Source organism: Haliotis rubra, unplaced genomic scaffold (genome assembly GCF_003918875.1).
Source record: "Haliotis rubra isolate DU_JTF1 unplaced genomic scaffold, ASM391887v1 Scf1762, whole genome shotgun sequence".
In the NCBI taxonomy this organism is placed as follows: domain Eukaryota; kingdom Metazoa; phylum Mollusca; class Gastropoda; order Lepetellida; family Haliotidae; genus Haliotis; species Haliotis rubra.
Genome location: NW_025765739.1, coordinates 57,608 through 83,035, shown reverse-complemented (window position 1 = coordinate 83,035; position 25,428 = coordinate 57,608). Strand labels below are relative to the sequence as shown.

General features: G+C 41.8%; 1 protein-coding gene across 1 annotated transcript in view; it reads left to right on the top strand.

Moving 5' to 3' along the window:
- Positions 1 to 1,408: 1,408 nt before the first annotated feature.
- Positions 1,409 to 25,428, top strand: part of LOC124273107 — a 60,617-nt gene continuing 36,597 nt past the window's right edge. Inside the window, exon 1 of the mRNA XM_046708328.1 lies at positions 1,409 to 1,920. The gene's annotated coding sequence lies outside the window, so the exon portion shown is untranslated. The remainder of the gene's footprint in view (positions 1,921 to 25,428) is intronic.

The window sequence follows — 25,428 nt, the reverse complement described above, 5'->3', positions numbered from 1 at the left end:
CATATTCTTTGCTAAAAGGTAAGCAGCCATAGTAATATTTCATTATCTGTTATACTCGTATGTGTGCATCACCATTGGCGATAAGAAAGTCATGAATTATATCGAAAATGTTGTTTGGTACCGGATTATCCCCTCGATGGCGTGAAGTTTGACCAGGCATGCATCTCGATAGGGGGTGTAATGAATCATTGTGATGCTAAAATATCACGTGATCAACTATTGACTGTTACGTAAAGTGGACAACCTGAACTCATCCTGCAGATGCGCTGTGTGTATTTTGATAATTTATTATACTCACATAATAGCAGATTATGTTGAATTTCTGAACATTCCATTGATTCTCTTATTACCCGGCAATTAGCCGTTTGCATTTTGTCTCGGGCGATGCACATACTAAGCACTTGAGAACTGGTTCCTGACTCTAGGTAAATCATTATACTATAATGATGGCACGTTGGAAAAGTAATATACATAGGCTGAAAGTCCACTAAGCCCCCAACTGGCTGGCACAACCAACTTGTCCTGGAGGATATACGGAGCCCTCTACTTAGTAATATACTACTACTGCTAACTGCACACGACAAGTATAGATTATATATCTTCTATCCTAGATTAGACTGGCGGAGCATTTTCTCCGTGTGAAAGCTATCTAATGGTGGTATTGTGCTAGATAGGCGAGATATACAGTATGTAGTGACGCTGTTCTGAGCTGCTTCTAAACTGAGCAATGATGCGTTGACCGGTGATTGTGAAGCTCCATGCCATCATGTGTATGACATATCGATTACACCACGGCTTTTTCATACAACCATTCAAGACGCATGCTTTGATTTCCCCCGGTTTATTCTTTTCTTTCCGACTAATTAGTTAAAGCCCTCCTACCGTCAACAATTCCTCGCCGTGAGCGGAGTGTTGGCCTCGGACAGGCGGGGAACAATTAGTAGCAATTCATCTCTGCTTGTTCGTCGTCTCTTCCCTAAGGAGCATCGCAGTTCAAGTTAATATGATTGAAATGAGCTGGGACGTTTCAGCGATCTTTGCAAGTCGTCAATAAAGACATATTGGCAAATATAACATGGGCTCGCCACCCATCTAATGATACCCAGAAATCTTTTAAAGCGGGGGATAATTATCTCTTGAACAAGGGATAAGGTGCGAGGTTAAGTACTCTCAAATGCAGCCAATATTTTCTTTCTCGCTCCCTCTATGGATTGGTCTTCGCCGTGTGTTATATGTTGCTATAAAAAGACGGGTGGCCTGGCAAATTGGACGGCAAACAAACAATTGAGCACGAGAAACGGTGATCAGCTCCGATTTCCCTCCTACATAGTTCGATCTCCTTGAAAAGCGCTAAACCACATGACGTCTCGCCTGGCTTCACGGTATGCACACTGGTCGTGACGGAGAACTGAGGCGGCCCGTGGCTCCAGACTGCAACATCAGATGACGCCGTGCTACCCACAGACTCCAGAGAATCGCCCCAACCTACTCTCTGCTTCTCCTTGATACAAACCCCGGCTGTGGGAAACAACATGGTAGACTTGCCAAGTAATTGGATTACAAGTTGAGATGCTATAGCAGTTGTATTATATGGAAAGAATACCCCGAGACAACCATCCGCGTCTCGATTTAGAGGAATGATTGACTGGCAGAAACTTCGTCAAGACCCTAGTGAATTGGTAGCAGGCAGACATCTGCCCTGAAGCCGGCATTAGTCCTGGACGACGTCCTGCGCGATCAACTAGTGTCCGGCACAGAGCAGCTGTGAATTACTCGCACTTGACTAAGTCTGTTGAAAGCCCACCAAGTCGTGTTTCGACAACGTTGGTGTTACAGTTCCTGGAGTTGCTGTCAAATGTAGACCAACGCTAAACAACGTTTGGCATATACCTGGATATGGCACTGGACATGGCTGGAAAGGTTAGTAGCAGACGTAGTGTCACATATCATTTACAGTAGCAGACGTCACATATCATCTACCTACTTTAGCCACAATATCTGTACGGCAATTGCTGCCGCCGTCCTCCTCCGTCAGACAGCACAAGCCATGTTTAAACACATGGTCGCTGACAGATTTGAGTGTTTTATTACAATATCAAAGGCGTAGATTTTGCTTTTAAAATGGTAGGATATACAGTTCAAGTTGTTTTCATCTGTGGTAACTATTTCAGTCAGTTTAATTGTATTCCCAGGCGTATAACAAGTAATGATGTTTTCATGACTTTATGTTGATGGATGCTATCTCTGCTCACTACGCCCTCCTGAATGTAATACTTCCCCTACAACGCCGTGTCTTGTGTTTACTGTAAGTCATTCTTTAGTTTGACGAAGGCTGTCTGGAGACCCTCAAATTCTCTTTACTGTAAGTCATACTTTAGTTTGACAAAGGCTGGTTGGAGACCCTCCCATTCTAATTACTGTAAGTCATACTTTAGTTTGACAAAGGCTGGTTGGAGACCCTCCCATTCTAGTTACTGTAAGTCATACTTTAGTTTGACAAAGGCTGTCTGGAGACCTCCCATTCTCTTCACTGTAAGTCATACTTTTAGTTTGACAAAGGCTGTCTGGAGACCCTCCCATTCTCTTCACTGCAAGTCATACTTTAGTTTGACAAAGGCTGTCTGGAGACCCTCAAATTCTCTTTTACTGTAAGACCCTCAAATCATACTGTAAGTCATTAGTTTGACAAAGGCTGTCTGAGACCCTCAAATTCTCTTTACTGTAAGTCGTACTTTAGTTTGACAAAGGCTGCCTGGAGACCCTCCTTTCTCTTCACTGTACGTCATACTTTTAGGGTAACCTAAACCCTTCGGAGACAACCACATTTTCTTCACTGTGAGGCATCTCTTAGTTTGACAGGGCAATTCTGTAAACACCCTCATTGGCTCTGCTGTATGCTGTACCTGTTCTCACTTAACTTGAATACAGGCCGTTGTCTCATTACTGGTGTCGTATCCTGTCGTGTGTGTAAAACACAGAGGCATCTTTCCGTGTATTACAGCGCTTTGAGACAGTATTTTGCAGGAGTTGCCTCCCCCTGATAGCCCGGTTTACGGGGGTTTTGTTGATGGCATCATAATGACATCCCCCAGATAGCCAGCTATCACGCCAGAACACGGAACAAAACATTGAAAACTAAAGGGCATGGAATTGCAAATTATTACGGTCAATTATTTCATAGATTAAACATTCTGTAGTCGTAAAGTATAATTGTCAAGATTTGAGAGCCTTCATTACAATCAACGCAGTAATAAGAGGCGTCTGTCACGCACACACCGGCGGTTTGTAGTTAGTGTTTAGCAGCAGTGTCGCTCTCGTCGCCTCAGCCGCCATGATTGAGATCACAGCCCCAGCTTAAACGAGAAAACAATTACAGGGCCAGGTTGCCTTTTGAATTTTTAAGCGAATTGCACGGGAACGGTTAAAGTTAGTTGCTTTAGATTCATTCATGCACTGCATGTAAATTGAATTTTGTTTGTTTTCCACTTTCGTAAAAAGTCCAAGTCCACTTGTTTTAAGAAAACACTGAGTTATTTTGCAACTGCTTTTGTGACGTGACATGATGGAGAAGGAGGCTGCAGCAGTACATAATTAGCACCAATAAATTCTATTGTATTCAGGACAGGCTCTGTGGAATATATGATAGCAATTACTGAGCCATTTCCTATCCCATTGCACGCTTGTGTATTGTGGATTTGCCTATCATAGAGACAATATGCACGACCCGCCAGGCACTGTAACGATGTAGGAGGAAATAGAAGCGGTCTCTTGGGAGGGACAAGAGATGCCCACCTTCCCGTCCTGGCAGTAGCACCGCAATGGTGTGATGGTGTACGTAGTAGCTGCTTATCTGATATACTTGTGTACGTAAGGTTGTATCTTACCAACATGGCGTCCTGACTGAAGATGTCTGTCTTCACATAACCCGGTTAAGAAACTTCCACGAGGAAATGTTTGTACATATCATCAACTAGCTTGGGAACACTGCAGATTTGTTATCAAATCAACAGTTAATGCATCCCAACTGAGGATCCTCATGTATGTTTAATTAAGTCATTATGTGGACAATATAGCATAGTCTCATGAGTATACTGGTCAGATTCTTACCCAAAGTGTATGTAGGGAATGCCAGCAGGTTGGATTGTTAGCCAGTGTAAAATGCAAAATTGCTTGAGTTCTTAGCCAGAATAACGCAGGGAATGCCAGTGCGGTGTGTTGTTAGCCAGAATAAATGCAGGGAATGTCAGACTGCATGAGTTGTTAGCCAGAATAAATGCAGGGAATGCCAGCACGCTGAGTTGTTAGCTAGAATGAACGCAGAGAATGCCAGCACGGTGAGTTGTTAGCCAGAATGAATGCAGGGAATGCCAGTGCGATGGGTTGTTAGCCAGAGTAAATGGAGGGATTGAAAACAGGGTTGGGTTGTTAGCCAGAATGAATGCAGGGAATGCCAGTGCGATGGGTTGTTAGCCAGAGTTAATGGAGGGATTGAAAACAGGGTTGGGTTGTTAGCCAGAGTTAATGGAGGGATTGAAAACAGGGTTGGGTTGTTAGCCAGAGTAAATGGAGGGATTGAAAACAGGGTTGGGTTGTTAGCCAGAATGAATGCAGGGAATGCCAGTGCGATGGGTTGTTAGCCAGAGTTAATGGAGGGATTGAAAACAGGGTTGGGTTGTTAGCCAGAGTTAATGGAGGGATTGAAAACAGGGTTGGGTTGTTAGCCTGAGTAAATGGAGGGATGTCAAACAAATAAACACATTATTAACAGCCATGGTGCATATGAAACATCAACTATACATAAATCATAGCAGGAGGAAGGTTTCTCTTTGTCAGTTGCACTTACTGGAGCTGCGGCAATGAATATACTGACCATATGTTGAATGACTACTTGCTCCTGGTAAACAATTAGTTAAAATGTGCCGTTTTTCAGTGATATAACGACGACGGCCTGTGACCAACTGGATGTGGGATATCCTGGTTTGGGTAGCGTTGTTAGTGTTGGTAATGTGACATACAATTCTTACGCTCGAATTTAAAGTCTATTCAGATTTTACTGATATGTAATCCAAGGTTATACACTTTCCCGGCTGATCGGTACACGCCACCTTTAGATTCACGTCCATTATGTCAAGGTCTACACACTGTGTATACTCAGGTAGAGCAGAATTTGTTGACAGTCTCATCATCTTAAACTCATTAGCTGATCGACATCCAAGTGCCCAGTAACCTCTACATGGTATAGTGGAGTACATACATGTATCCAGTAACCTCCACATGGTATAGTGGAGTATATCAATGTACCCAGTAACCTCTACATGGTATAGTGGTGTACATCCATGTACCCAGTAATCTCTACATTGTATAGTGGAGTACATCCATGTACCGAGTAACCTCCACATGGTATAGTAGAGTACATCCATGTACCCAGTAACCTCCACATGGTATAGTGGAGTATATCCATGTACCCAGTAACCTCAACATAGTATAGTGGAGTACATCCATGTACCCAGTAACATCTACATGGTATAGTGGAGTATATCCATGTACCCAGTAACCTCTACATGGTATAGTGGAGTACATCCATGTATCCAGTAACCTCCACATGGTATAGTGGAGTACATCCATGTACCCAGTAACCTCCACATGGTACAGTAGAGTACATCCATGTACCCAGTAACCTCCACATGGTATAGTGGAGTACATCCATGTACCCAGTAACCTCCACATGGTATAGTGCAGAACATCCATGTACCCACTTACCTCCACATGGTATAGTGGAGTACATCCATGTACCCAGTAACCTCCACATGGTATAATGGAGTACATCCATGTACCCAGTAACCTCCACACGGTATAATGGAGTATATCCATGTTCCCAGTAAGCTCCACATGTTATAGTGGAGTATATCCATGTACCCAGTAGCCTCTACATGGTATGGCGGAGTACATCCATGGAACCCAGTACCCTCTACGTGGCATAGTGGAGTACAACCATGTACCAAGTAACCTCTACATGGTATAGTGGAGTATATCCATGTACCTGTTCCAGTAAACTCCACATGGTATAGTGGAGTACATCCATGTACCCAAGTAGCCTCCTACATGGTATAGTGGGAGTACATCCATGTACCCAGAAACCTCCACATGGTATAGTGGAGTACATCCATGTACCCAGTAACCTCCAAATGGTATGGTGCAGTACATCCATCTACCCAGTAACCTCTACATGGTATGGTGGACAACATCCATGTACCCAGTAACCTCCACATGGTATAGTGGAGTATATCCATGTACCAAGCAATCTCCACATGGTATAGTGGAGTACAGCCACGTATCCAGTAACCTCCACATGGTACAGTAGAGTACATCCATGTACCGAGTAACCTCCACATGGTATAGTAGAGTACATCCATGTACCCAGTAACCTCCACATGGTATAGTGGAGTATATCCATGTACCCAGTAACCTCAACATAGTATAGTGGAGTACATCCATGTACCCAGTAACATCTACATGGTATAGTGGAGTATATCCATGTACCCAGTAACCTCTACATGGTATAGTGGAGTATATCCATGTATCCAGTAACCTCCACATGGTATAGTGGAGTACATCCATGTACCCAGTAACCTCCACATGGTACAGTAGAGTACATCCAAGTGCCCAGTAACCTCCACATGGTATAGTGGAGTACATCCATGTACCCAGTAACCTCCACATGGTATAGTGCAGAACATCCATGTACCCACTTACCTCCACATGGTATAGTGGAGTACATCCATGTACCCAGTAACCTCCACATGGTATAATGGAGTACATCCATGTACCCAGTAACCTCCACACGGTATAATGGAGTATATCCATGTTCCCAGTAAGCTCCACATGTTATAGTGGAGTATATCCATGTACCCAGTAGCCTCTACATGGTATGGCGGAGTACATCCATGGAACCCAGTACCCTCTACGTGGCATAGTGGAGTACAACCATGTACCAAGTAACCTCTACATGGTATAGTGGAGTATATCCATGTACTCAGTAAACTCCACATGGTATAGTGGAGTACATCCATGTACCAAGTAGCCTCCACATGGTATGGTGGAGTACATCCATGTACCCAGAAACCTCCACATGGTATAGTGGAGTACATCCATGTATCCAGTAACCTCCACATGGTATGGTGCAGTACATCCATCTACCCAGTAACCTCTACATGGTATGGTGGACAACATCCATGTACCCAGTAACCTCTACATGGTATAGTGGAGTATATCCATGTACCAAGTAATCTCCACATGGTATAGTGGAGTACAGCCACGTATCCAGTAACCTCCACATGGTACAGTAGAGTACATCCATGTACCCAGTAACCTCAACATGGTATAGTGGAGTACATCCATGTACCCAGTAACCTCCACATCCTATAGTGGAGTACATCAATGTACCCAGTACCCTCTACATGGTATAGTGGAGTACATCCATGTACCCAGTAACCTCCACATGGTATAGTGGAGTACATCCATGTACCCAGTAACCTCCAAATGGTATAGTGGAGTATATCCATGTACCCAGTAACCTCCACATGGTATAGTGGAGTACACCAATGTACCCAGTAACCTCCACATGGTATAGTGGAGTACATACATGTACTCAGTAACCTCTACATGGGATGGTGGAGTACATTCATGTACCCAGTAACCTCCACATGGTATAGTGGAGTACATCCATGTACCCAGTAACCTCCACATGGTATAGTGGAGTACATCCATGTACCCAGTAACCTCCAAATGGTATAGTGGAGTATATCCATGTACTCAGTAACCTATACATGGTATAGTCGAGTACATCCATGTACCCAGTAGCCTCTACATGGTATAGTGGAGTACATCCATGTACCCAGTAACCTCCACATCGTATAGTGGAGTACATCCATGTACCCAGTAACCTCCACATGGTATAGTGGAGTATATCCATGTACCCAGTAACCTCCACATGGTATAGTGGAGTACATCAATGTACCCAGTAACCTCCACATGGTATGGTGGAGTACATCCATGTACCCAGTAACCTCCACATGATATAGTGGAGTACATCCATGTACCCAGTAACCTCCACATGGCATACTGGAGTCGATCCATGTACTCAGTAACCTCCACATGGTATGGTGGAGTACATCCATGTACCCAGTAACCCCCACATGATATAGTTGAGTACATCCATGTACCCAGTAACCTCCACATGGTATAGTGGAGTATATCCATGTACCCAGTCACCTCCACATGGTATAGTGGAGTAGATCCATGTACCCAGTAACCTCTACATGGTATGGTGGACTACATCCATGTACCCAGTAACCTCTACATGGTATAGTGGAGAATATCCATGTACCAAGTAATCTCCACATGGTATAGTGGAGTACATCCATGTATCCAGTAACCTCCACATGGTACAGTAGAGTACATCCATGTACCCAGTAACCTCAAAATGGTATAGTGGAGTACATCCATGTACCCAGTAACCTCCACATGGTATAGTGGAGTTCATCCATGTACCCAGTACAATCTACATAGTATAGTGGAGTACATCCATGTACCCAGTAACCTCTACATGGTATAGTGGAGTACATCCATGTACCCAGTAACCTCCACATGGTATAGTGAAGTACATCCATGTACCCAGTAACCTCCACATGGTATAGTGGAGTACATCCATGTACCAAGTAACCTCCACATGGTATAGTGTAGTACATCCATGTACCCAGTAACCTCCACATGGTATAGTGGAGTACATCCATGTACCAAGTAACCTCCACATGGTACAGTAGAGTACATCCATGTACCCAGTAACCTCCACATGGTATAGTGGAGTACATCCATGTACCCAGTACCTTCTACATTGTATAATGGAGTACATCCATGTACCCAGTAACCTCTACATGGTATAGTGGAGTACATCCATGTACCCAGTAACCTCCACATGGTATAGTGGAGTACATCCATGTACCCAGTACCTTCTACATTGTATAGTGGAGTACATCCATGTACCCAGTAACCTCTACATGGTATAGTGGAGTACATCCATGTACCCAGTAACCTCCACATGGTATAGTGGAGTACATCCATGTACCCAGTACCTTCTACATTGTATAGTGGAGTGCATCCATGTACCCAGTAACCTCTACATGGTATAGTGGAGTACATCCATGTACCCAGTAACCTCCACATGGTATAGTGGAGTACGTACATGTACCCAGCAACCTCCACATGGTATAGTGGAGTACATCCATGTACCCAGTAACCTCCACATGGTATAGTGTAGTACATCCATGTACCCAGTAACCTCCACATGGTATAGTGGAGTACATCCATCTACCCAGTAACCTCCACATGGTATAGTGGAGTACATACATGTACCCAGTAACCTCCACATGGTATAGTGGAGTACATCCATCTACCCAGTAACCTCCACATGGTATAGTGGAGTACATCCATGTACCCAGTAACCTCCACATGGTATAGTGGTGGAGCACATCCATGTACCCAGTACCCTCTACATAGTATAGTGGAGTACATCCATGTACCCAGTAACCTCCACATGGTATAGTGGAGAACATCCATGTACCCAGTAACCTCCACATGGTATAGTGAAGTACATCCATGTACCCAGTAACCTCCATATGGTATAGTGTAGTACATCAATATACCCAGTAACCTCCACATGGTATAGTGGAGTACATACATGTACCCAGTAACCTCCACATGGTATAGTGGAGTACATCCATGTACCCAGTAACCTCCACATGGTATAGTGGAGTATATCCATGTACCTAGAAACCTCCACATGGTATAATGGAGTACATACATGTACCCACTAACCTCCACATGGTATAGTGGAGTACATCCATGTACCCAGGAACCTCCACATGGTATGGTGGAGTACATCCATGTACCCAGTAACTTCTACATAGTATCGTTGAGTACATCCATGTACCCAGTAACCTCCAAATGGTATAGTGCAGTATATCCATGTTCCCAGTAACCTCCACATGGTATAGTGGAGTACATCCATGTACCCAGAAACCTCCACATGGAATGGTGGAGAACATCCATGTACCTAGTAACCTCTACATGGAATGGTGGAGAACATGAATGTACCCAGGAACCTCCACATGGTATGGTGGAGTACATCCATGTACCCAGTAACCTCTACATAGTATCGTTGAGTATACCCATGTACCCAGTAACCTCCGATTGGTATAGTGCAGTATATCCATGTTCCCAGTAACCTCCACATGGTATAGTGGAGTATATCCATGTACCCAGAAACCTCCACATGGAATGGTGGAGAACATCCATGTACCCAGTAACCTCTACATGGAATGGTGGAGAACATCCATGTACCAAGTAACCTCCACATTGTATAGTGCAGTATATCCATGTACCCAGTAACCTCCACATGGTATAGTGGAGTATATCCATGTACTCAGTAACCTATACATGGTATAGTGGAGTATATCCATGTTCCCAGTAACCTCCACATGGTATAGTGGAGTATATCCATGTACCCAGAAACCTCCACATGGAATGGTGGAGAACATCCATGTACCCAGTAACCTCCACATGGTATATTGGAGTACATCCATGTACCCTAACCTCTACATGGCATAGTGCAGTACATTCATGTACCCAGTATCCTCTACATGGTATGGTGGAGTATATCCATGTACCCAGTAACCTCCACATGGTATGGTGGAATACATCCATGTACCAAGTAACCTCTACATGGTATAGTGGAGTACATCCATGTACCCAGCCATCTCCACATGGTATAGTGGAGTACATCCATGTACCCAGTAACCTCTACATAGTATCGTTGAGTATACCCATGTACCCAGTAACCTCCACATGGTATAGTGGAGTACATCCATGTACCTAGTAACCTCCACATGGTATAGTGGAGTACATCCATGTACCCAGTAGCCTCCACATGGTGTAGTGGAGTACATCCATGTACCTAGTAACCTCCAAATGGTATAGTGGAGTATATCCATATACCCAGTAACCTCCACATGGTATAGTGGAGTACATCCATGTACCCAGTAACCTTCAAATGGTATAGTTGAGTATATCCATGTTCCCAGTAACCTCCACATGGTATAGTGGAGTATATCCATATACCCAGTAACCTCTACATGGCATAGTGGAGTACATCCATGTACCCAGTAACCTTCAAATGGTATAGTTGAGTATATCCATGTTCCCAGTAACCTCCACATGGTATAGTGGAGTACATCCATGTACCTAGTAACCCCCACATGGTATAGCTGAGTACATCCATGTACCCAGTAACCTCCACATGGTGTAGTGGAGTACATCCATGTACCTAGTAACCTCCAAATGGTATAGTGGAGTATATCCATATACCCAGTAACCTCCACATGGTATAGTGGAGTACATCCATGTACCCAGTAACCTTCAAATGGTATAGTTGAGTATATCAATGTTCCCAGTAACCTTCACATGGTATAGTGGAGTATATCCATATACCCAGTAACCTCTACATGTCATAGTGGAGTACATCCATGTACCCAGTAACCTTCAAATGGTATAGTTGAGTATATCCATGTTCCCAGTAACCTCCACATGGTATAGTGGAGTATATCCATGTCCCCAGTAGCCTCTACATGGTATGGCGGAGTACATCCATGGAACCCAGTACCCTCTACGTGGCATAGTGGAGTACAACCATGTACCAAGTAACCTCTACATGGTATAGTGGTGTATATCCATGTACCCAGAAACCTCCACATGGAATGGTTTTGAGAACATCCATGTACCCAGTAACCTCCACATGGAATGGTGGAGAACATCCATGTACCCAGTAACCTCCACATGGTATAGTGGAGTATATCCATGTACCCAGTTACCTCCACATCGTACAGTGGAGTATATCCATGTACTCAGTAACCTATACATGGTATAGTGGAGTATATCCATGTACCCAGAAACCTCCACATGGAATGGTGGAGAACATCCATGTACCCAGTAACCTCCACATGGTATAGTGGAGTATATCCATGTACCCAGTAACCTCCACATTGTATGGTGGAGTACATCCATGTACCAAGTAACCTCTACATGGTATAGTGGAGTACATCCATGTACCCAGGAACCTCCACATGGTATAGTGGAGTACATCCATGTACCCAGTAACCTCTACATAGTATCGTTGAGTATACCCATGTACCCAGTAACCTCCACATGGTATAGTGGAGTACGTCCATGTACTCAGTAACCTCCACATGGTAGAGTGGAGTACATCCATGTACCAAGTAACCTCGAAAAAATGGTATAGTGGAGTATATCCATGTACCCAGTAACCTCCACATGGTATAGTGGAGTAGATCCATGTACCCAGAAACCTCCACATGGAATGGTGGAGAACATCCATGTACCCAGTAACCTCCACATGGTATGTTGGTGTACATCCATGTACCCTAACCTCTACATGGTATAGTGGAGTACATCCATGTACCCCATACCCTCTACATGGTATGCTGGAGTATATCCATGTACCCAGTAACCTCCACATGGTATGGTGGAGTACATCCATGTACCCAGTAACCTCTACATGGTATGGTGGAGTACATCCATGTACCCAGTAACCTCCACATGGTATAGTGGAGTACATCCATGTACCCAGTAACCTCTAAATGGTATAGTGGAGTACATCCATGTACCCAGTAACCAATACATGGTATAGTGGAGTATATCCATGTACCAAGAAACCTTTACATGGTATAGTGGAGTATATCCATGTACCCAGAAACCTTCACATGGTAGGGTGGAGTACATCCATCTACCCAGTAACCTCTACATTGTATGGTGGAGTACATCCATGTACCCAGTAACCTCTACATGGTATAGTGGAGTATATCCATGTACCAAGTAATCTCCACATGGTATAGTGGTGTATATCCATGTACCCAGTAACCTCCACATGGTACAGTAGAGTTCATCCATGTACCCAGTAACCTCTACATGGTATAGTGGAGTACATCCATGTACCCAGTAACCTCCACATGGTATAGTGGAGTACATCCATGTACCCAGTAACCTCCACATGGTATAGTGGAGTATGTCCATGTACCCAGTAACCTCCACATGGTATAGTGGAGTACATCCATGTACCCAGTAACCTCCACATGGTATAGTGGAGTACATCCATGTACCAAGTAACCTATACATGGTATAGTAGTATATATCCATGTACCCAGCAACCTTTACATGGTATAGTGGAGTATATCCATGTACCCAGCAACCTCTACATGGTATAGTGGAGTACACCCACGTACTCAGTAACCCCCAATGGTATAGTGTAGTACATCCATGTACCCAGTAACCTCCACATGGTATGGTGGAGTACATCCATGTACCCAGTAACCTCTACATGGTATAGTGGAGTACATCCATGTACCCAGTAACCTCTACATGGTATAGTGGAGTACACCCACGTACTCAGTAATTCCAAATGGTATAGTGTAGTACATCCATGTACCCAGTAACCTCTACATGGTATGGTAGAGTACATCCATGTACCCAGTAACCTCTATATGGTATGGTGGAGTACATCCATGTACCCAGTAACCTCCACATGGTATAGTGGAGTACATCCATGTACCCAGTAACCCCACATGCTATAGTGGAGTATGTCCATGTACCCAGTAACCTCCACATGGTATAGTGGAGTACATCCATGTACCCAGTAACCTCCACATGGTATAGTGGAGTACATCCATGTACCAAGTAACCTATACATGGTATAGTAGTGTATATCCATGTACCCAGCAACCTTTACATGGTATAGTGGAGTATATCCATGTACCCAGCAACCTCTACATGGTATAGTGGAGTACACCCACGTACTCAGTAACCCCCAATGGTATAGTGTAGTACATCCATGTACCCAGTAACCTCCACATGGTATGGTGGAGTACATCCATGTACCCAGTAACCTCTACATTGTATAGTGGAGTACATCCATGTACCCAGTAACCTCTACATGGTATAGTGTAGTACACCCACGTACTCAGTAATTCCAAATGGTATAGTGTAGTACATCCATGTACCCAGTAACCTCTACATGGTATGGTAGAGTACATCCATGTACCCAGTAACCTCTATATGGTATGGTGGAGTACATCCATGTACCCAGTAACCTCTACATGGAATAGTGGAGTATATCCATGTACCCAGTAACCTCCACATGGTATGGTGGAGTATATCCATGTCCCCAGTAACCTCTACATGGTATGGTGGGGTACATCCATCTACCCAGTAACCTCTACATGGTATGGTGGAGTACATCCATGTACCCAGTAACCTCTACGTGGTATAGTGGAGTACATCCATGTACCCAGTAACCTCCACATGGTATGGTGGAGTACATCCATGTATCCAGTAACCTCCAAATGGTATAGTGGAGTATATCCATGTACCCAGTAACCTCCACATGGTACATTAGAGTACATCCATTTACCCAGTAACCTCCACATGGTATAGTGGAGTACATCCATGTACCCAGTAACCTCCACATGGTATAGTGGAGTACATCCATGTACCCAGTAACCTCCACATGGTGTAGTGGAGTATATCCATGTACCCAGTAACCTCCACATGGTATAGTGGAGTACATCCATGTACCCAGTAACCTCCACATGGCATGGTGGAGTACATCCATGTACCCAGTAACCTATACATGGTATAGTAGAGTATATCCATGTACCCAGTAACCTCCACATGGTATAGTGGAGTATATCCATGTACCCAGTAACCTCTACATGGTATAGTGGAGTACACCCACGTACTCAGTAACCCCCAATGGTATAGTGTAGTACATCCATGTACCCAGTAACCTCCACATGGTATAGTAGAGTACATCCATGTACCCAGTAACCTCTACATGGTATGCTGGAGTATATCCATGTACCCAGTAACCTCCACATGGTATGGTGGAGTACATCCATGTACCCATTAACCTCCACATGTTATAGTGGAGTACATCCATGTACCCAGTAACCTCTACATGATATAGTGGAGTACATCCATGTACCCAGTAACCTCCACATGGTATGGTGGAGTACATCCATGTACCCGGTAACCTCCACATGGTATAGTGGAGTACATCAATATACCCTAACCTCTACATGGTATAGTGGAGTACATCCATGTACCCAGTAACCTCCACGTGGTATAGTGGAGTACATCCATGTACTCAGTAACCTCCACATGGTATAGTGGAGTACATCCATGTACCAAGTAACCTCTACATGGTATAGTGGAGTACATCCATGTACCCAGTAACCTTCACATGGTATGGTGGAGTACATCCATGTACCCAGTAACCTCCACATGGTATAGTGGAGTACATCCATGTACCCAGTAACCTCCACATGGTATAGTGGAGTACATCCATGTACCCAGTAACCTCTACATGGTATAGTGCAGTACATCCATGTACCCAGAAACCTCTACATGGTATAGTGTAGTACATCCATGTACCCAGTAACCTCCACATGGCATGGTGGAGTACATCCATGTACCCAGTAACATCCATATGGTATATTGGAGTATATCCATGTACCCAGTAACCTCCACATGGTATAGTGGAGTATATCCATGTACCCAGTAACCTCCACATGGTATAGTGGAGTATACATGTTTTTTGTTAATTTCCATTAGATGTTAACATGTCCATGAGTATGCATAGATCGAGATTGTTCATGTTGTACATGTATATGAAGTACAGCTAGTCCAGGTTTGACTGCATCTGGTAGCCATAGGGCATAAGTCATTCTACATCACCCATTATTTCCCAGCAGATGTTTACATATACATAGGTATGCGTTGATACATAGTATTGTTTCCAATTGAAAATCAACTACGACAAGTTCTGGTTTGACTGCAGGTGGTAGCGTGCAAGGCGTAAGTCATCTTTACACTACCCATTATTCCCAGCGGATGTCTTCATGTACACAAGTATGCATAGGTAGATAATATTGTTCATATGATATATGAAATACGGCAAGTGCAGGTTTAACTGCATCTGGTAGGTAGGGCATAAGTCATCTTTACACTACCCATTATTCCCAGCGGATGTCTTCATGTACACAAGTATGCATAGGTAGATAATATTGTTCATATTATATATGAAATACGGCTAGTGCAGGTTTAACTGCATCTGGTAGATAGGGCATAAGTCATTTTTACATTACCCATTATTTCCCAGCAGATGTTTACATGTACATAGGTATGCGTAGATACATAGTACTGTTCATGTTGCATATGAAAAACGGCTAGTGGGGGTTTGACTGTATCTAATAATCTGCCAGGCATAAGTCATTTTCACATTACATTATACTTTTTGAAGTTTACAACTGAATATTTAGCTCATAAATCTTAAAATAGTGTGTGGAAAGAGGACCAAAATGCAAAATTTGGACTGATTATTGTTTGTAAAAGCAATAAATTTGCATGACTGATAGTAACTTAATATATCATTTTGGATGCTTTTAAAATTGGGTTTTTTCCCTTTTCTGCTCATAGTGTAGATACATGTATTTTGTATACATATTATTATTTCTTCCCTTGAAACCAAAAATAATATTTTCTGGTGTTAAATCAATGTATCCTTCAGCCAAATTTCCTTACCATTTAGCCAACTTTTTCCACTCTTTGCTTGAATGAGTACAATCACATAATACGATTCTGTCCAGCGGTGCTTTTTGTAGGGCTGGTACAAAATACGGCGGAATAATAAATAATAAAAACATTAACGATTCCAATAGGTCTCCTGCCTTGTGGCAAGGAGCCCTAATAAATGTATAACACTCTCAGGCACCTGTTTACAAAACGAACACACAGGTGAATCAATGTATCCCATCTTAAGCAATTTTAAATAAACGCTTTGAGTACATCGATTAGCCATCAAATTAATAGTTTCCCATTCGTTCTGTTGGAAGTCTCTATCCAATATTTCTTCCCATTTTAATTGGCCATTTGTTTTCTTAAAACAGAATTGACATAGTGTTGTATAACATTGTTTACTACTAGATATATTGGAAATATCCAAGGGTAAAATAGGACAGGCAAGCATGTTTTCCACATGTTTAAAAGTGATATTTATCTTTTTTAATATATTCAATGATTGCTCTTTTAAGTCCTTGGTATGTAAGAAAATCAACATCTATATCATATTTATAATTCAGTTCTTCCAAAGACAGTATATTACCGTCCATATTTACTATATTTCTCAAGTATGTTATTCCCTTTTCATCCAAGTTTCCGTGATAGACTGTTCTGCCGCCAATCAAAATAATGTTGTTGTGCCAGAGTGAGTAATGTTGTACACACCGACGATGTATAGAATCACACGTGACTTTCATCAAGCATGATCCAGTCCCCATCTTACCTGTCAGTGTTTAGTGGTTTAGTGTAGAAGCAGGAAAATCCGCTGTTGAAATCAAAAAGATAATTTATCGTACTGTTTCAGTACTTGGCCTAACCGCTTTTGGTGGTGTGTGTGTGTGTGTGTGTGCGTGCGTGCGTGCGTGCGTGCGTGTGTGTGTGTGTGTGTGTGTGTGCGTGTATGTGGGATCGTTCACCTTTAGAGCACATATATATACAATGCGTGAGTAGTGTTGTGATAATACAATGGACTCCAATGTTCAACTTTCTTCAAAACCTGCTATTGAGACAAGACGTTCGAACACATTATGTTAGACATTAGTGTAAAATACACAGCTGTATTTAAGCCATATCCCACAGTTACGATAACGATATCTCAAACATGGGAACAGTACAGTGAGTGGGGAATCACAAATTGAATTTCAAACTGTTTAAAACTTTTGGAAAATTATAATAATTCTAGCACGGTTATAGTAGTATTAAAGCAGTGAAAACGTATGCCACTTGGAAGTGTACTTCTACCACCCACATAGTAGCCGAGCTGGGTTTCTACCATCCCTTCAGCTGCTCGGGATGGTCCGAGATCAGCCGAAAAATATAACATGACATATGATTAAAAACACCGAAGGTTTAAAGTAGTTGACAAGAATGCATGATATTGTTTTGGCAAAACTCCAACTCTAAATATTTAACGGAAATTGATTGTGGGTGTTTTGCGAATAAGTGTTCGAACATGCAAATTTAAGTTCGAAACATACTGTTGGCGAAACATTTGAAGTCTGATAGTTTTCACAACAAAATATTCAATGATGGCTACTTTCCAGAAGTCTGGTCACGCTCAATTATTGTCCCAGTTCATAAAAATGGAGATGTAAACAACCCAGACAACTACAGAGGTATATCATTAATGAGTATTTTAGGTAAAGCTTTTACATCTATTCTCAATGATAGACTTACACTGTGGGCAAACATGCACGATAAAATTCCCGAATGTCAAGCAGGATTCAGGAAGTCTTATTCCACATCAGACCATATTTTCACCATATATGCAATTATTCAGAAATGTTTATCTCGACGCAAATCTAAATTGTATGTTGCATTTGTTGATTTTAAAAAGGCGTTCGACTCAGTTGATCGTTCCAAACTATGGTTTTGTCTTAGAAATGCTGGCCTGGGAGGCAAAATGTACACCATGCTTACGGCATTGTATTCAAATATCAAATCATGTGTACGCAGTCAAGGTGGTTTATCTAATTTTTTTTATTGTCCAGTCGGTTTAAGACAAGGATGTATTATGAGCCCTACCCTGTTCTCTTTCTTCATAAACGAGTTACATAATGACATTTCGCTGCAAGGTAAGCATGGTGTCCAGTTATTTCCCAACATTACACATGTATATATCGGTGCACAGATATGTTTTTAATTTGTGAATGCTATTACGCCAACTAACAAGTTAATTATTTTAAATTATTTTAATTTTTAAGGGAGATTGTTCCTTTTAGAACCAGAAAGATATTTATCCCTCGTGACTACAAAGAATCTGAGACTGCTTCTTGTAAAATTTAGATGTGGGCTATTAGATTTAAAAGTAAATGAAGGAAGAAGACTATCCATTGATAGAAATTATAGATCATGTCCATTTTGTCAAAAAAGCATTGAAGACGAATAACAGTTTCTTGTTGAATGTCCAGCCTATGATAAAATCCGTTCTGATTATCTCCGTAACTGTATTACAATCAGAAGTAATAATGCAGCATTTTACAAAATTGTTTCCTCATGCGATGTCTCCATTTTAAAAAGATTATCACTGTATATCCATCATGCTATTATGTTAAGAAAACAATTGTTATCCTCCTAAATAAGAACCTTCTTTGTAACCGCTGTATATGGGCCGGTGGCCTTACATACAAATAAACATATTTTGACTTTGACTTGAACACACCTACGTCAAAGGTGCAAGATCCTTGAGCACGCCTAAGTGTGATCTGTCACGATTTTAATACTCCTATATGAGCAAAACTTTGAACATGCATTTCATCCATGTTAGGAACCTTGAACACGCCTACCTGTGATCTGTCAAATAATGTTAACGCTACAACGCTGTATGCAGCAGATCCTTGAACACGCCTACCTGTGATCTGTCAGAAAATGTTAACGCTACAACGCTGTATGCAGCAGATCCTTGAACACGCCTACCTGTGATCTGTCAGATAATGTTAACGCTACAACGCTGTATGCAGCAGATCCTTGAACACGCCTACCTGTGATCTGTCAGATAATGTTAACGCTACAACGCAGATCCTCCAACACGCGTACCTGTGAGCCGGGTGCGGGTTCGTTACATCTGTATATCACATTCAATGTAAGCATACGGGAATGAATAAGGGAGACAGCTTTTAGCGAATGTTCATCTTGTGATGTTTTCCAGTGTAGTTTGATGCTGTTTGCAGCATCTCTGATATAAAGGTTGCATCGCAGAGGCGTCAAGAGCGTGTGCTTTGTCTTGCTTTCAATGCGTGTGTGTCATCTGCACTTTGTTCCAGCTAAGTCGTTAAAACAACCCTTTTGATATCAGAGATCCCTTGTAATCCTACAGTAGACAGAGTTCAGGTCTATTAACTGATCACAGTTAGTGTAGGCTTAATCACAGCTTTTATTCAGCCTAACCACAGTTTGTATATTGATCAGTGTTTAAATATGAATACATTAACAACACTATGCTGTTTGCGACAAAGCTAGCAGTAAAGCTATGGGGCTGTAGCTGTGTCAACTCACGTTCAACACGAATGATATTGCGAATAACAATTCAGTATAAAGTTGGAAGGACATCGCTATATTAGGAGGACATTCAGGTCTCTAGATACTTCTAGCCATTAAATATTTCATCACAAATAATATAATCGGACAGTTTTCTCTGGGTATGCTTGTATGGTTCTAGTCCAGCGGTTATTTTAAACTGATAAAAGAACCTTCCTGACACACTGTTTCAGCTGACTGTTATCGCTGTATCATATCTAAACACAATGAGTCAACTACTTGTATATCACATCATTGTCCAACTAGAACAAGGTTAGTTACATACCGCTACTCATTAACCCAGGGGTAAAACATATGGAAGCACATTTCAATTTCAGTTATTCCAGGCAACTGATTGGTTGAATGTGCAACCTGACTTTACAGGGGACTACTTTCGCTACATTCATTCGTTTATTTTTCAATCACAGGAACAACGTTACAACTAAACAAAGATAACAAAATGAAGTAATTTTATTCTGTTTTTCATTATCAAATGTTAAATCATAATAGTAGAAGACTAACATCCTACCCTGATTTTACATATGCAACTGACTATCACATCTTTCAGCATGACCGAACAATTTGATTACACAGTAGGCCGGGTTCCGCTCAGGTAACACAACACATACTACATAACTTCAACACTAAATACTACTTAACTCCAACACTAAATACTACATTACCCCAACTCTAAATACAAAGTAAGAAACCCAAATATTGTGAAGAGCAAGGCGTGCTCCGTGACATGACTGTCTGTGACACTACTGGCGGTAGCAACTAGGTGTAGTGCCCGGTTACATCGAGCTGCTCGTTGTGTTTTCGTGTACACGATTTGTAACGAACATCAAAGATTCCTAAACACGGAATGTATGGTCGCATGTCAGCATTACGATCATGTGAGGGAGTGAGTGAGTTTAGTTTTACGCCGCACTCAGCAATGAACGCTTGAAACAATGGTTTTATTTAGCCTTGACTGTGTCGACATTTTCCGAAGATGCAGTGTGTGACAGGATCTTTACAACACTAGGCCTTGTAGTTGTCAGGATACTATACAGAGGGCGAAATAACCACACATTATCATCAAGTCAGTTTTTAAAAGGGTTGTCTCAGTTATGATAAAACTAATACAATATTTCATTTTGATATAAACATATACTGGAGGAAAACTACATTCCCCGACTACCGTTGCGGTCGACAAACGTTAAATATGGACTTTTCTCTCGGTTGTTGTATAGACTGTACTGAAAGGCTTTGTATGTCGATTCCTCTTTTAAGTATATTTGTGGTAATATATAGAACATTACACTCGCTTCAAGTTGACATTATATATCTGTTTGCCTTCGGTGAATCTTTGGCAAATGATTCTTTTTCCCTGGGGGAGAGAGACGATATTGAGGCTTGTGTAATAATCTCTATTATAAATCTATATAGTCACCGCAGAATCAGACTGGTCTTGCTGAATCAGCTTCCTCTGTGCTAAAATGATTCCATTGAAATTTAAAATCACACCGGCGGTAGTCAACCTGTTAGTTGCTAGAAAAGTTGTGCATAAGTAATATAACCATAATGCTTTTACCAGCTGCTACATCAACATAAACTGACATTATACGGCAAGAATCAACTCACTCTTAGCTCTAATGATATCTTCAATATCACTCAATATCAGCTTGCTACAAACTTGTGAAGGAATATCTCTTACTATGTGTGTGATAGGGGAGGTGAATGGATCTTGCTGTTACAAATGTGTAGAACTAGAGCGAAATTTCTTCTTATGACAATATGTGCTGTCAAACTAGCGCGAGATGTCTCTATTATGACAAAAGTTAATGTTGTTAAAGAGCAAGATTTATTGCTATGACTGGCTATGGTCGACCTAGAACGAGTATACCTAGAGTGAAGTCATCTGCTCTGCCAATAGTTCCTGTCTACCTAGAGTGAAGTCATCTGCTCTGACAATAGTTCCTGTGTAACTGGAGCAAAGTCATCTGTTCTAACAATAGTTCCTGTCTACCTAGAGTGAAGTCATCTGCTTTGCCAATAGTTCCTGTATAACTGGAGTGAAATCATCTGCTCTGAAAATAGTTCCTGTGTAACTGGAGCAAAGTCATCTGTTCTAACAATAGTTCCTGTCTACCTAGAGTGAAGTCATCTGTTTTTACCAATAGTTCCTGTATAACTGGAGTGAAGTCATCTGTTCTTACAATAGTTCCTGTCTACCTAGAGTGAAGTCATCTGTTCTGACAATAGTTCCTGTATAACTGGAGTGAAGTCATCTGTTCTGTCAATAGTTCCTGTATAACTGGAGTGAAGTCATCCGCTCTGACAATAGTTCCTGTCTACCAAGAGTGAAGTCATCTGCTCTGACAATAGTTCCTGTGTACATAGAATGAAGTTATCTGCTCTGACAATAGTGTCGGTATGAGTAGAGTGAAGTCATCTGTTCTGCCAATAGTTCCTGTCTACCAAGAGTGAAGTCATCTGCTTTGCCAATAGTTCCTGTATAACTGGATTGAAGTCATCTGTTCTGACAATAGTTCCTGTATAACTGGAGTGAAGTCATCTGTTCTGACAATAGTTCCTGTCTACCTAGAGTGAAGTCATCTGTTCTGACAATAGTTCCTGTATAACTGGAGTGAAGTCATCTGTTCTAACAATAGTTCCTGTCTACCTAGTGTGAAGTCATCTGCTTTGCCAATAGTTCCTGTAGAACTGGAGTGAAGTCATCTGTTCTGACAATAGTTCCTGTATAACTGGAGTGAAGTCATCTGCTCTGACAATAGTTTCTGTGTACATAGAGTGAAGTTATCTGCTCTGACAATAGTGTCTGTATGAGTAAAGTGAAGTCATCTGTTCTGACAATAGTGTCTGTATGACTAGAGTGAAGTCATCTGCTCTGACAATAGTTCCTGTCTACCAAGAGTGAAGTCATCTGCTCTGACAATAGTTCCTGTCTACTTAGAGTGAAGTCATCTGCTCTGACAATAGTTCCTGTGTACATAGAGTGAAGTCATCTGCTCTGACAATAGTGTCTGTATGACTAGAGTGAAGTCATCTGCTCTGACAATTGCTCCTGTCTACCAAGAGTGAAGTCATTTGCTCTGACAATAGTTCCTTTATGCCTAGAGTGACCTAGATGTACACTGATGTAGATGGGAACTAAAATGATCACATGCCTATGCTTATTGTTACGGACCACTAATAGCGAAACAACCATTATCACGTTTTGTTTTATCCTACATAATAACTGAGAAATTAGGCACACTCAACGCTGAACCCTATTATAAAAGTGTTTAAACTCATTTTAAAGGTTGTTTTCACTTTTTCAAAACAGACAAATCAACCGTCCCCCGAATCGTCTTCCTTTACAGCAAGGAGATCACCACGGTTCGGGCACCTCACTAATGTAGATACCCACGCTTGATTACCCCCAGGAAGATATAAGTGGGGTTGTCCTGCAGGTCGATGCACTACCCATTGATCTGGTTAGTTTCACGACTGAAGCAGCAACAGACACGGGTCTCCATACGAACACCCGCACAAACATCGGAGCACACACGCCAAATAAATTTTGCAAAATGAAAGCTCTTAGATGTGCAGTCTTTTGGAAACGTCTTATGCCCATAACATTTTTAATAAGTCATCAGTTTCTCTCTTCTATTATTCAAATGCCGAAAAGATGGCAGTATTATCGTCACGGTTAGTAATTGCCAGCTTGAATGTGTAAATGGACTGCAGGCGATGCAGCTTTTATCTGCGTTATCTCTGGGTTAACGGCAGAGATGATAAAGTTATCTGTTAATACATCATCCCTTTACACGTCCATAACAGAGCTGCTATTTATGAAGCTGTAGCTGGCCATGATAGAAATAGTAGCAATAACTGTGGGGAGACAAGATACATGGGCCACGGCACAACACAAGACATATCTGCCTTGTATATCTATCCGTTCAAAGACAAATAAAGTTAATTACAGTATTCTCATGCGACAAGAACCGTTTATTATTGATAAGGAACGGGCAATTCACAGCTGTTCCTACAGCTAGGGGAACCGATGCCCCTCTCTTCACCTTCCCTGGCTTAATAACTTTTCAATCATAAAGCCCTAGACATATAGACGAGTGTCGTGTTAGGACTTCCGCTTTTTGGCGTAAATTCAAAATACAATAAACACAGATTGCTAATATCAACATTCTGTAGTGTGCCAGTTTGCGGAATATGAGCATGAGGGGTAACATGCTACATTTTAAGAACGATAAAAGGTAATGTCATGTTTCCAGACATATGCTAGTGAGAGCGCCGTTGTAATGATGTCACCTTAATCCAGTATATAGAGGTGGTCCCCATCTGTGGACGCCCGACTGTCAACACCGGGACAAATATACAATACTTCATAACATATACATGAATTGTCACCTGCATGTGAAGACGTCACGCGTGCTTACTGAAATTCACCTCTCCCTGTCTAAAGTTGTCGATCTGAAGTTTGTTGCTCTCATCATCTGACTGAGATTCATCAAGTGCTGAAATTTACACCGGACACACAGACAATGCATTAAAGTCTCACTTCATTTTTCTATACCTATATACAAAAACTGAAAATCCCAGGAACTAAAATGAGCCAGGCCCAATGGAGGTGGAGACACAGTGGTCTCTTATTGGTATCACATAGTATACCTCATGCACAGGTGAACAGCCTAAATGAATAGCAATGCAATAGAAATTCTACCTTAGATTCAGGATTGCTGACGTTTATCTAATACACGGTAGCAATTGCTGGTACATATATTCGCCAGTAAACGAAACCAGCAGTGGCGATGCAATCTGACGGGTTAATGCGCCAACGAATGTCTGCAGTAAAACGTCGAACATCATCTTGTAATACACAATGTAACGAAACCCGTTGCACATCCTCTACACAGTCAACAAACTTAACATACCCTTGCCTCTTTAGGAAGGTTGCGACACGGCCCTGTTTCAAAGCGAACTGAAAACCGTCTGAGGCCTCCTATGGGATCTTATCATTGTGAAAGTACGTTTTCACATTATATTCAGATTTGAGGGAGCTATAAAAAAAACACTTTTTATCCTGTTGCTAAGAGACCGATTTAATGTTGTGCATCAGTTGTAAGACTTGCCTGTTTCAGATCACACTTAACATCAAACTAAGCT